General features: G+C 35.3%; 1 long non-coding RNA gene across 1 annotated transcript in view; it reads left to right on the top strand.

The window, feature by feature from the left end:
• Positions 1-4,841: 4,841 nt before the first annotated feature.
• LOC118683466 (uncharacterized) overlaps positions 4,842-14,311 on the top strand; it is a 68,766-nt gene continuing 59,296 nt past the window's right edge. The window contains exon 1 of the long non-coding RNA XR_011396620.1: positions 4,842-4,976. This is a non-coding gene — a long non-coding RNA (uncharacterized lncRNA). The remainder of the gene's footprint in view (positions 4,977-14,311) is intronic.

Genomic DNA, 14,311 nt, shown 5'->3' with positions numbered 1-14,311 from the left:
TGGGCGTTTAATGACAGCTCAGGAGACACATAAAATCGGCTCATAAACAGGTCAATCACACTTGATGAAATAGAATGGAGTGGCTAAGTCTAGATAACAGTATTAATTTACGCACCCATGCGGATCTATTTGCAATCAAAGCGGTTGTGGTAATCGAGCAAAAACGTGTGAAATATTCGCGTTGCCACGTGTGACATTGTGGCGCACACAAAAATTGCCAATTTCAAGCGAATTTCATACAGACAGGTTAATGTACCTTTAATACATTAATTTATGTAGGTAGATATGTTATTGTAGATATACTAACACATACCATAGATAAGCAGTTAGAAGGCAATAAGTTCGTCAATATATTGAATATGATATATATTTGGGTTAATGTTACTGCTATTATGTCTACACATCGCAATTTCGAAATGACAGTTATATGGATAGCGGACCTGCAAAATTTATTACCTATCACACTTCCTTCCGGCGGTCCGCGGTCGCATGCGGTATCATTGCTCTGTTTATGTTGATTCAATGCGATGGTCTTATTAATATATGGAATGGTTGAAGTTTCTTTTTTTTTTTTAAGGTTTTACCACATTTTATTGCATGATTATTTTGGAAATTTCAGATTTTATTCCGATACATTTTAAATATGAGCATGAATGCTAATTTGCTGGCATTTTTGGACACTTTCATTTAAATAAACTGAATATTTAAATATGTACAGAAAAACGATTAATGTATAGATAGTTCATATAAGCTGCCATTTGTGAAGATCGATATGACCTACAAACTGGGTTCCATTGGGTTTATTCACTGTTAGATTAGGTAAGGCTCAAAGTGTCTTGTCGACAAGTAAGGTAAGTAAATTGCCGGCGCCAAAAATATTATATGTTAATTGACAAACAGCACATGGTTTTTGTGACGGCTTAGTTGCAAAGTGGTGTATACGAAAGATGCTGTCCACTCATTTATGCATACATTAAAGCTGCCCAAAAACATCCGCTATCTCCTCTTGAATAAATTGTCAACTTAGTGAATTTTCGGAGATCACTGGAGCTCCTTAAGAGTTTCTTGTAAGCTTAAATCTCATATATTGATCCTAAGATTGCAGGGTGCGCTAATAACGGTAGGCGACTTCTCCAATAAATGTCTAATCTACTAGGATTACTCGCTAAGTTTTTACTGTTTTCGTACCCTTAGAAAGAGAAGCTTTTATTTGATATCTAAGAAATGATATATTGTCGCAAGAACTTCAAAACAAGAAGCTACTGAATTTTTACCTAATACAGTAAGATGTTGAAAAATAAATAATCCGCTTTATTAGCCAAATAAAGCATTAATCCGAAATTCGTTTAACCATCACCTTATTCAAGCTGCTTACTATCAGGAAGTCATAAAGTTGAAATAATTATTCAGATTTTCAACATTCATTAAGATAATTTCATGCGGCTCGAAAAAAGTGTGTGAGCGAAGCGAAAAGAAAACAAAATATGCCAACAACACAGAAAGGTTGCATATACTTGTCATTAATCAAACAAAGGGTTAGGCATTAGCCACTACCGTTAAAGCTACTTTTCAACTGAGCGCACAAAATTAGGCACTGCACACAAATACACATACATGTTTATGTAGAGATTGCTAAAAACGACAAGCCACTAGATTCGACCCCAAATTTGTTAAAACAGTAGACACCAACAATCAGCCACCACCACAAAACCAGCACAGCAATCATGTGCAGAAGATTTCAGTTATTCAAAGACGAAACATGCATTTGGTGTAACCGCAATGGTGATGCGACGACAAACAAACGTAATGATGACGCAACGGAGTAGCGTTATGCCAACGGCAGTTGTAATCGCACCAGCGACAAGGACTTTGGCGCTAGTGTCAGTGCGTCAAGGATATATGTACATAGTTGTGTGTGTGCGTGTGTGTGCAGCCTTCCGTAATTGTTTCATCCGCCAGCTTTTGTAATGTCACTACTCTCTTCTTTTTCAGTTCTTCAAATTTTCCGACAATTACAGCGACCTTTTTCTTAATTTCGCAACTTTTTTTTTTGTTTTACATGACATTTCTTTTATCCCTCTTTCATGGTTAACCAGTTGGTGTTCTTTCATTTTCTGGCAAGCCACTAATTTCTCACAAATGTTCTGCGGTCATGTTTACTTAGAATGTCACTTGCTCTGCGATTTGTGTATGCAAAATATAAATCAGAAAGCTTTTCTGACCAAACACATTCATAAAAGAGAGTGGCAGTCGACATAGAGTGATTCATTAAAAGTGTCAAGGGAAGGTAAATATATTTTAGGTCGGAAAATATTTGTTTTCATAAACAGTTGTAAGAACTTATTTATGTTACTATATTATCTATTATAAAGTCTCTACAATATATCTCCAAGGACTGTTGTGATCCTGAGCCTTACTCTCTTTGACTGCTTAAGATCAGCGAAAGTCCTTGAAAATCAGTGACTATCAATAATTGGCCAATTAGGAAGGGTTGGTATCCAACAATAGCCGAGGAGAGTCAAGTAAAGTTCATAAAAGCAGTTGAACGAAAGTGAGAGACGGAGAAAGAGATGAAAGTATCGGAAAGAGCCAATGAGCCTGTGGAGCAGTAACAATCAAATAAAAGTAGCGAGATCCAGTAAGACAGTAAAGAAAAGTAATATTGTAGGTATCATGACCTTTAAAATCCCACCTTCAGAAAATTGGAAAAATGGTTTCGACGGAATGCAGACCAACGCGAAGGATGATGAGATCTGGATTTCAGCCGACTGCGGCAGTATATCTTCCACGGCTCCTAATACTCCAACTTAAGAGACATTAAGCAGCTAGGGTGAAAAATATATGTTTTTTTTTCTGGATAAGGCTTAATTTGGTTAATACTCGGAAGCACAATGGGCTTAATGATGACCTAAGTGCGGCCGTCTGTGGACGGACGCTTCTGCGCCTCTCTTTTCAACCAACCAACCAAGTAAGAGTCCGTGAGAGGCATTGATAGTCGATTAGATATAATGGGAATTAATCAGAGATAACAAGAGCCAGTGACAGTCAGTGGAACCTGGTGAGAGTCGCATTGAAACTGAAACATGCCAGTGAGAGTAAACGTATCGCTAAGGACCAGTGAGAGTTGTTAGAGACCCTTAGAATAAGTGACTGCCACTTAAGTCGTTAAGAAACATATCCATTGAAGAGTCGCCCATTGCCTTTGAGGTAAGGCTGGGTAGTGTGCCGCTGTTTACTGATGAGAGGCAGTGAGAGCCATTGAGAATGAGTGAAAGCTAGCAAACACCAGTCTGTGAGAACTGCTGAGAAAAAGTCAAAGCCGGTGTGAGACAGTCACAATCATTCAGAGCTAACAAGCGCCAGTGTGAGTCGGTGTAAACTAGCTAGACACAGAGAGAGTCGTTGATAGGAATTGGGCGCCGTTATTAACCGGTAAAGATAAGTCAGTGGTAAGGAAAATATGTGGGAGTCGCTGAGAGATTATGAGCCAATGAAATCGCCTGAAGGATGGTAAGAGCTGATGAAAGTGAGATTCATTGCGAACCAATGAGGGCTGCTGAGGATCAATGAGGGCCGTTAGGAAGTTACTTAATAGTTAGATAGTTACTTGAAGTTGGTTACAAAGTTAGACAGACGGACATCCGGATTTCAACTCGTCTCGTCATCATGATCACTTATATATGCATAACCCTATAACTAGCTCGATTAACAACAAAACTATTATACTCTGTAGCAACATGTTGCAAGAGTATAAAAATGGTGTACCCATTTATATATAGTTGTATTCGACTATTTCAAATATATTCAAGTTTAGTTTATTTTTTAATTACTACAAAATATCGAGACTCCGTTGTAAGAGGACAATCAGCTTTTTCTTCGAATAATTCATTTCCGCTTTTCAATTATTTTTACAATACCATATATAATATTTGGTATATATATATATTTTGAACTCTCTTTGATTTGAAATAATTTCCAATTGGTTTCTTTACTCAGCTTCACTTTACTTTTTCAATATTTCCAACACTTTACAACGCTACTTGATGACATTCTTCCATTATTACATACACTTACAAACCATTACATATTTATTATACTAGCGATCAAACCAAACCGAACCGAAGAACGAATTATGGAGCTTTATTTAGTTGGTGACCTGAAAAAAAGAGCAATGCATTTTATGTGGCATTTTAAAATGTATAGAACTTAATACTAAAATTTAGTTTAAATTACTTTATTCGAGGATAAAAGAAAAGGGTATAGACCTATGTCGACAGTATTGGAAGCTACTCTCTCTCTATAAGTCTTTTTTCAAAGGCAACACAATTTGCACACAATCACAATTACGCTAAGCAAAACAACATCGCTTTTTCTCTCGATGTCTCGCTTTATAACCTTAAAATATAATATATCGGTATCTCTAGCCTTTTGATTTGAATAATCGCCGACATTGAGCGAGGTGTATATGTAAACGTGTATATGCTGGAAAGTGAACGTTTTACCATAAAGCGTTTTCCAGTTCATCTATTAACGTTGCAATTTGTGATGCCGGTATAGATGCGACTTCAACGTACACGCGTTCTTATAGACAGGATACCAAAGCAAGTCAGTCGTAATTGAGTCAGAACCATATAACCAGTTTGTCTTCAATATTTACTATATAGTTTGCACTCGTGCTTACCCAGCAACTGGAACTCATTTGCATTGTAACTTCTTTGGCAATAATGTGGCAACTTTTCGCATTTACAAACATAACAAACAAAACAAAAAAATAAAAAATAAAATAGAAACACGACTCTGCACTTGTTTCTTCGCAAGTTTTATTGAAAGTAAAATTTGGTTTTGTTGTCACTGTTTGTGTTGTTGCCAATAAACTTTTTACCCTTCAATTCTTTCTTCGAATAGCAACGAAAATAATTGTCAATACAAATCAAAGCGTGTGAGGTTTTAACAAAGTTACGAGTACACAAGAAGGGGTAAGTGTTGAAGCAAAAAGAGATATATACGAGTATGCAGTTCAATATATACAAATATCCTACGTGCTCCTAAGAGATACAAATACCAGAGCAAGAATAAAATTACACATGCAATCAGAGCAGTTTGAGAGTTCAATACAATAGTATATAGTCGCTTACAACACTTTGTGCCACCGAAAAATCAAAATAGAATTCGAGTGCCAGAATCTTTCATTGCTTCTTGACACTATTGTTACGTAATCCTTTTAGAGCGTTTCTCATCTCTTTGCTGCGTCGAGAAATGTCACCAAGTGGCTCTCAAGACAAGCATTCAAAGCTGCAGTACAGTGACAAATTGCTTTGACCCAACAACCCTGGCCGCAATCGATTGACAATGATTGTCAGAAGGCAAATGACTTTCTTGCTTTCTGTTGCTGACAAATGTATACTGATATTGGTATCCTCATATGCATATGTGGGTGTAAAGGTGTTATAAAGAAATGCAAATACACAGTATGTGGTAAATGCGATCAATATGAAGAGTATACAGGGTGCTTTTGTGTGTTATTAACCCATTTTTTTGTTACCTGAGATCTGAGCCAGGCAAAGCAGGCATTCGTTAGCAGCTTGCTAAATTCCGGACAAACTGAAAAACGAAGACATCTATAATAAGTTTTTATTGGCGAAAACATCAAATAACAAAACAAAGCAGTTTTGAATGACTGATGATGATAATTCAGGAAGAAAGGTGACACTTTATAGATATCAAAGGACCGTTTTAGAAATATCGTCTAAAATCAAGACAATGAATCCTTTCAAAAATCAAACGAATGCACATTTGCACGATTTGCAGCCACCATATTCCCCGGATGTGGCACTATACTTAGACCTTAATAGCAGCTCATCTGAAAAAAAAGAGAGTAAAGCTAATAAAGACTAAATATCGTTTAAAATATAAAAAAAAAGAGGACAAACTATATCTTCGGCTGCACCGAAGCTATAATACCCTTCATAACACAGGTGAATTTCTTATAACACCAAAGAGTACAAAATATATTTATCTTGATTTTGATCGTTCCATTTGTATAGTAGCTATATGCTACAGTAGTCCAATATCGGCGATTTCGACAAATGAGCAGCTCTTGAGGAGAAAAATAGTTTTATAAAACTTCAGATCGACATCTTAAAAACTGAGGGACTTCAAAGCTAAGTCAACACAGCTCGTTAGGCATTTGTATACATATACTTCTTAGAGTTTCCGACGTTACTTTCTTGGTGGTAGGGTATATCCCTGTTCAGGGTACTATTGTAAACCTTATTCTCTTTCTCTCTCACCCTCTTGCGCGCTTTATCTCGCTTTCCCTTAGTTATCGTCCTAACTTATGAGTATGAGTTATTCTCTTCCTATCGCTCTCATTACCTATATCTCCCTCTTGCACGCTTTCTCTCGCTCTCCCTTTTAATGCTCCCGTCCTAAATTTAGGCAACGATAATACTAATTTTAGTTGTTGAGAAACTCTCTTCTGGGTATAAGTATGAGTCCTATTCTCTTTCCATTACTCTCTTTTTCTTGCGTACTTTCTCTCACCCTCCCATTCCAGAATGTTCCCATCCTAAATGTAGGCAAAGATAATACTAATTTTAATTATTATCAAACTTATATCATTTGCGTATAAAGCAAAGTTTTTAAATGTCTGAAAACATGCAATTTTATACCTTTATATTTTTCCAAGGTCCAATAATAAAACTCATATTGTCAAACCAAATATATTTAAATATTTGCTAAAATAATAATTTTTAGAGGTGTTTTAAAATGAGTGAACTTGAATTACGAACCTTTCATCAGTCTCCAGTATAAACAAAATGAGACGTATTGACTATTTGCAAGATCTCTGGTTGCAATTTGAAGTAATTTATGTTTTTCAACAAAAAAAGTTTGGAGCATATCCTACCATAAAACGTATAATAGCCTTAGGGAAAGCTTTTGGATACTTAACGTAACCATTCCGCAGAAATCTTAGAACACATTCGGTTTTTTTTCACTGTCGCATAAACCTCGAAAAGGATTATTGAGTTATCCTTAAATTCGTAGAAATTCATGCAAAGCTTTTTTGGTATCAATCTTTATCGGTTCTTACTATATGATTCTTACTCGATATCATCCATTTAAGTCTATAACCTATCAAACTATTTTTTCTCTAATAGAAGGCAATTATAGTTTTTAGTAAATATCACGAAAACCTTAAGAATTCTATAATATTATAGTGAAGATTTCCTACCCATTTCACAGAAGTACGATCCACATCTTCGCTATCATTTTACATATAGCTCAGATGAAATGCTTATACCTATATAAAGTTTTTATTTCCCTTCTTTGTATTTCTTTATCTGATATTGACACCAATTATTTATTGTAAATTTAACATCTCCGTATAGTAAACCATATCACCGTGCCACAACTATCGTTGATCCGTTTATTTGAATACATAGCTCGAGGAAAGTTTGTTAGTTAAGCTATTAACGGAAATGTGGCTTATATAATATTGGCCAGCTCTGCTAATGACAGTACATGCAACACAACTTTTGCGCTTCACTTTGAACTTTTCCCGTTTTAAACGATTTGCCGTTAAGTTGTCGACTAAGTATTGACTTGCATTTGATGTGGCGAAGTTTGATAAGCAAATACTTATGTTGGAGAGCTGATTGGGAATTGGAAAGTTTCAGTATGTAAGCAAGATGACAGACGTTTCGTTTGATGTTGTTTAAGGAAGTTCATTAAGTGTATATATTATTTTTTAATACTTGAAGGATGAGAAAGTGCTTTCAAGTATTAGGTGATTCTATGTCGATAGATTGAGATGCATGGATGTTTTTGAAAGTGCTATTAATATTTTGGACGTCAAAAGCTTATTATGCTTACGTCAGGTGGTTTGGAACTTTTTTATATAAGCAAAGGGAAATTCCATTTATTGAGGCAGTCTACACTGATTATGTAAAGTTATTAGTATATCCCGTCACATCCGATTGAAGGCTGTACGTTCGCATTGATATTAATTAATAATTAATTTTTCCCCTTTTCTGAAGGTGGAAACTTAAGGATAGATGACCCCTACAATATTACTAAGTTCCCTCTTGCCAAGAAGTAGGAGCTTTGCGGTCTGTCTGTCCAGCATCAACACTACCCCAAAGTAGCTTTGTGTTATACCTTGCGTGGCTTGTGTTCCAAGATCTGAGAAGTCTCTCTAGGGTCCAAGGCATCAAACAACGCTTCAAGAAGCTGCATAGTCTGGGGCAGCTGAGGGAAATTGTATTTCCAGCTGTCTCTGAACGAGCTAGCTCGTTTGAATTTTTATTTGCTTCTAACGTTTACCAACTACTTTGTGTCCGAAATTATCAAAAAGCTTAACCGTAAAATATAATTTGTGAAAGGTCTTTTCATAATTTGCACATCTCTTTCGCTCAGTTGCGGTTAACAATAATAATCTTGAAGAACGTGAAACATGCAAATTTTCACGTTTTTCCAGCTTTTGTAACCAAAAAGAAGATGCTGCACAAAAACACCACAAGAAAGCTTGCAATCTTTAGCAAATTTCTTAATAAACAAATTCGGCCATAAATTACCGACACACGTCGCAGCAGGAGAAACTCTTTTGTCTCGGCGCGGCTTAAGTTTAGATTTTCATATCAAATGTGGTCTGCTTTCCTAATTGCCTGGCCGAGTTCCGAATTCACAGCGTTCGCGGCTTATTCGAAGTTTGTTAGCACCAAGATGTGCGTCTGTGTGGGTGTCCATTGGTATGTGCGTGTGTTTGTTATTTACCTTTTGTGCAGTGATCAGATTTAATTTTATTAGCACGCGCTCGCAAGCCTCAGCTAATAATCATTTTTCAGACAAAAAAAAAAAGAAAGAATTTATTACACAGTTCCGAAGGCCATGAAAAATGGTCGAACATCTTTTTGTAGTGAATTTTATCATAAATCAATTATAAGCAGACTTTTTCAGCGGCACTCGCGAAGTGCATGGCGGGTGCCACGTGGACAGCGAGCAAAGTTTTTATTTGCAGTTTGTTCTCCCTTTCTTTTGTTGCGCTATTTAATAGAATTATTATATCGCTGGCGCTCACCTTTATAAAGGTTACTTCCTTTTAATGGAAATTAGATCAGCGAAATTTGTGCCAGATATTAAGTTGTTTTATTGCATCTGCCTGCGCACATAAAAACTTATTTCCCTTCTTTGCCTTTTGAGCTGCTATTGAGTTGAATTGTGTTGAGTTAATTGCTTTCAAATTGGAAATCAGGAATTGATTTATGATACGAATTAATTTAGGCCTTGGCAAAAGCACAGTTAATTTTTTTAAGGCCATGAAGGATCAAATGGCCAACAATTTCAATTTAAATGGATAGTTTTTTTTAGTGCAGTGTCTATAAGGATATAGGCAATTTGCCCGGAAATTAATAATTATTGCAAATATATGGCAAAAAAGAAGAAAAAACGTTAACTTCGGTTTCACCGCAGCTATTATGCCCTTCACACGTGCATTTTTTATAGCACAGAAAGGTATAAAAATATATTTATGCTGATTTTGATAAGTCAATTCGGATTGTAGCTATAAGCTATAAGGCTCCGATCTGAATAATATGTTCGGAAATGATAGCAAAGCGTTGGTTATTTTTTGAAGATACCTTCGCAAATGAAAAAGTTTTCTATGCAAGCACTTGATTCCAATCGTTCAGTTTGTATGGAAACTTATATAATAGACATCCGATCCGAATAATATCTTTGAATATTATAGTGATGCCTTGAATAATACTCTCTGCCAAATTTCGTGAAGATACCTGTCCAACTGAAAAAGTTTTCATATGGTCTGGTTAAAAGACAACAATATTTTTCCCATAAATGGTTCTAGTAATCTGTGTTCCGCGTTTTGTAAGTGCGATCAGCTTGCGCTGTATTTACGCATACTTTAAAGTAAAATAATTTTTCATACATTTTTGTGATTGCTGGACTCAATATTGTTTGAGCACGTATCAAAAATGGAAACAAGCAAAAACATAAAAATACTACACCATATATACAGTTTTTCTTCGGTAAAGGCGAAAGTGGAATCCAGGCGGCTGAAAATGTAAATAATGTTTTGCTTCTGATACTTTAACAGCAAACCAAGCGCCAAAGGTTCACCACGCTCTGTTCCGTTTGTTTTATTTTCATAGTTTTATTTGGAAGCGTCCTATTCTCTCGATTTATATATTGCTAAGTAAAATAATCATATGGAATATAAAATTGTGATATAAGAGAAGTAAACGTGGTAGCTGGCCGATTTTACCTACTTCCACAGTGTGATACAAGGAAACAAATATAATAATATTAAGTAGTTGCTGAGATATGGGATTTCACTGATAGGTCGATATGCCACAACCAATGTCTGATTTTTGCTTCGCTTTACTTGTCACTCTTAAGTGTCATCTTAGTTGTCAAATTTTATGCTTCTAACCTATTAACTTAACGAGTTATCTCATCCTTTTTTGATCATAACCGTTATATGGGGAGTGGTTATCTTCCGATTTCAATCATTTTGTGTCAAAATACTGTCTTGTTAGCAAGTTTGGTCGATATAGAAATATTTACATTAAACTTGTTAGAGGAAGGAGCCATGCCCACTTTTCAAAAGTTTTAAGCACAGATTCCCCTCAATAATACGATCCCTTATTCCAAGATTCAGTGTAGTATCATAATTTCTAGCTTAGTTATAGCAGTTTATATGTTTTCGAGTAACGGGGTTTTGTGGTCGTGGCATTGATTTGCTTCCGCCTATCTGCGAATATATATACCAAGTTTCATCACGATATCTCAGTTTATACTCAAGTTATCGATCGTTCAGACGGACAGACAATCAGCTGAAACTCATCTCGACTCATCAGTCTGATCATTTGTCTATATGGTATATGTATCTCGATTTGTTTCAGGTTAGTTTTTTTCTGCAGAAACATGATGCGAGAATATAATTATGGAAATCGTTGAGCCCGGCCGTCATGTATGTCTAACCATTGGTTAATTAAAGCTGGATGCGAAAATAAGCTCGATGTATGGATGCTTCTCGGGGTAACGCAAAAAAACTACATGTATCAAATTTTCTTATGTGAATCGCTGCTGAATCGCAAAAACTCGATCGACTTCGGAAGCGGATGGTTGCTGGAATTAGTGGGTCACTTACGACAGAGTCAAGCGAAAACAATACTGCTCGAATCGCGCTGAGCTAGCCCAAACGGTGTTCCAGGATTGACGGTCAGGGAAGTGATGCTGCGTAATTGGTGGGATTGGTAGGGATCATCTACTACATGTAAGCTACTCCTCCATGGCCAAACTAACAATTCGGGGCTGTACTGTAAACAATTGGATCGTCATAAAGCAATCACCCGGACTGGTCAGCTTTGGTCAATAGGAACTCCGGAAACTTGCTTGGGTGATGTCAAGTGATTTCTATCTAATGTTGTCTAGGGCGAATTATTTTTCTGGTGAAAAATTCGGCTCAAGATAAGCTTGCGAAAATCTCTTATAATGTCTAACATCTAATATATTATATATTGTATCGTATATCTACATAAATATTTATGTAAATATATATAATATAAATATAATACCTATATATAAATATTTTACCTTAAAATAATTGCATGTGCCAACATTTTCTGTAATTACTGAATTTAAAATTTTGCATATATTTATTCACGCAAACTTACAGTAACCGCGTTGTCATTATAAATTTTGCTATGACGCACAACTTTGCAACTTGATGCAAATTCAATCAGCTCTGTCGCAGAAAAAGTGATGAAAAGTAAAAATTACGTCACATTTTATTATCATTTTTTTTTTTACTTTTCGCCGCAAAAATTTTTCACTCGAATTTTCCGTTTGTTTGCATGGTGCTTGGCCTTGAATTTGTCGTAAGTCTTAAAACTTTATTTGCGGCTTGCCAAGCAAATGTTTACAAGAGGCCACATTTGCGTCAGTTGGTAATTGAAATTGTAAAAGTTTTGAATATAATAAAATCACGGATGACGAAAATTGAAGAAAATTTTAAATTATAACGAATCTTCAGTGCAATAAAGTGAAGTTTATGAGTAGTTTTTGTATCGAAAACGCTGCACGAAAGCTTTCAAAGGATTATTATTTTTATTACTACTCTTAGCTTTGTATGAAGTTAAAGTCATAAGTTGTGGGATTTCGGAGTCTTGGGCTGCGGAACTATGCTTGTACACCTAAAAAAATAAAAGCTTTCAAGGTCATATAAGTGTTAACGCTACAATCTGCTCATTTCCGCTAGACAAATCAGTTGTTAGATATCGGTTTAATGCATACCGAAGAAAAGAAGAAAAATGCTAGGTTCGACTGCGCCGAAACAATAACACCCTTCACAGTTGCATTTTTTATACCATAAAGTGGTATAAAAATAGCTTAACCTTTATTTAGAACGTTCAGTTTGTAAGGCAGCTATATGCTAGAGTGGTCCTATTTGAACAATTTATTTGATATAGGATATCTTGTCAAATTAAATAATTTTTCATATAATACTTAATTTTGATTGATCTGCTTGTATGACAGCTATATAATATGATAGTCCAAACGAAACAAAAATATCCATAGCTTGTAATATTGGTTCGGGAAATAATCCATGCCTAACTTTATGAAGATATATTGTCAAGTAAAAAAGTTTTCCATATAAAGGCTTGATTTGGATCGATCACTTTATATGGCAGTTATATCTCATAATGGTCTAATATCGCAAACGAGCCGTTTCTTGTAGATACAATAGCTTGTGCAAAATTTCATACTGATATCATAAAAACTGAGGGACTAACTACAAGTAGTTCGCATATATACAGACAAACGGAGCCAGCAATTTGGTAGTACGTAAGGGGTTTATATATATATATACACAATTCCGGTGTGTCAGTGAAATTTCTACACATTTCACTCGCATTTTTATGTATGTATGTATGTTTGCATGTAAGTATGCATATACACATATACAAACTCGTATACAGCTGCATGTCAAGCGAAATATTGCAAGCGTGTTTTGCACACGCTTCACTATGTCAGTAATGCAAAGGTAGCTGCCATCTACGCTAAGTAATTTATTTAAATAACAACAACATCTACAACAGGCACAGCGACCGTTTGTTTACTTCGTCGGTACGTCAAGCGCTAGCTCGCTGCTGTCTACAAGCGTTTACTCTCTTAATATTCATTTGATTTAATCAAAATGCCAACTTGTATTGTTTCAATGTCGAGAATTTCTTTAAAATGTCTCAATAATATGCACACACACACTCGCAGTCACAATAACCACACCGCGATGGACGCGTACATGACTTGGAGCTGAGGTGTAGTTAGAACCTTACTTGGTAGTTGAAGAGCGTAGTGCTCAGTGCGTTTATTACAATTTATTGCCAACAATTTGCAATGTTTTTATTGTTGCTTGTATTCCCAAGTAAGCAATACGAGTCTGGAGCAGCACAAACGACAAATAAGGCGACTATTTATGTATGGGAAATGTAAAATATTTTAATTAAATTCAAATGCGACTTTATTAAGACTGACTGAAATTTGCCAGCGTTAGTTCTTGTGTCTAAGCAGATATTTAATTTTAATTTAATGTCTCTGATGATAAAATCTGCCGTATAGTGAGTATGAGAATAAATGATGTAATGTGCATATGCTTATTTAAATATCAATACACAATTTTAAAAGTCCTTTCTTGAAAGCGCTATGGGCATCTTGAAACAAAATATCATAAATTTTTTTTTAATTTCGAGCTTTTATTTCACATAAAACACAGAAAAATTATTAAATTAGATTACTAATTTCTAAATAAGAATTTATAACATCCTGACTGTATCCTTTGAAAGCACAACCTGTGGGCCTACTCATTTGTAGAATTACACAAGATTTCCAAAGATATTGTCGGTATAGTGAGAAAAATTAAAAATTAGAAGTCTGTAATTCAAGAAATATTTAAAAATTTACAAATTTAGTATGGTATTTTTAAAAATATAGACCATCGAAATGGGCAAAGAATAAAATATTTATACAACAATTATAAAATTTTCACACTAACTGTGTTACGTCAAGGTTAGTCAAGAGCCCTTATAAAAGCCTTAAGGGGTTACATGGGTTTCGTAGAGCCAAAAACGCCCTATTTCAATAATATTTTGTCATATAAAAAATTAAATATATTATATAAAATTTTTATTATTCCGAAGATACATATTTGATAAAGATTTTGTGAAGTTTTCTATGGGAAATATTCAAAACTCTGTCATTTCCGGCAGTCCCTCGGAAAAAAGGTGCTTTCGGA

Source organism: Bactrocera oleae, chromosome 5, assembly GCF_042242935.1.
Source record: "Bactrocera oleae isolate idBacOlea1 chromosome 5, idBacOlea1, whole genome shotgun sequence".
Lineage (NCBI taxonomy): Eukaryota > Metazoa > Arthropoda > Insecta > Diptera > Tephritidae > Bactrocera > Bactrocera oleae.
Note: the sequence above shows the minus strand (reverse complement) of the source record. Positions and strands in the feature narration are given on the sequence as shown.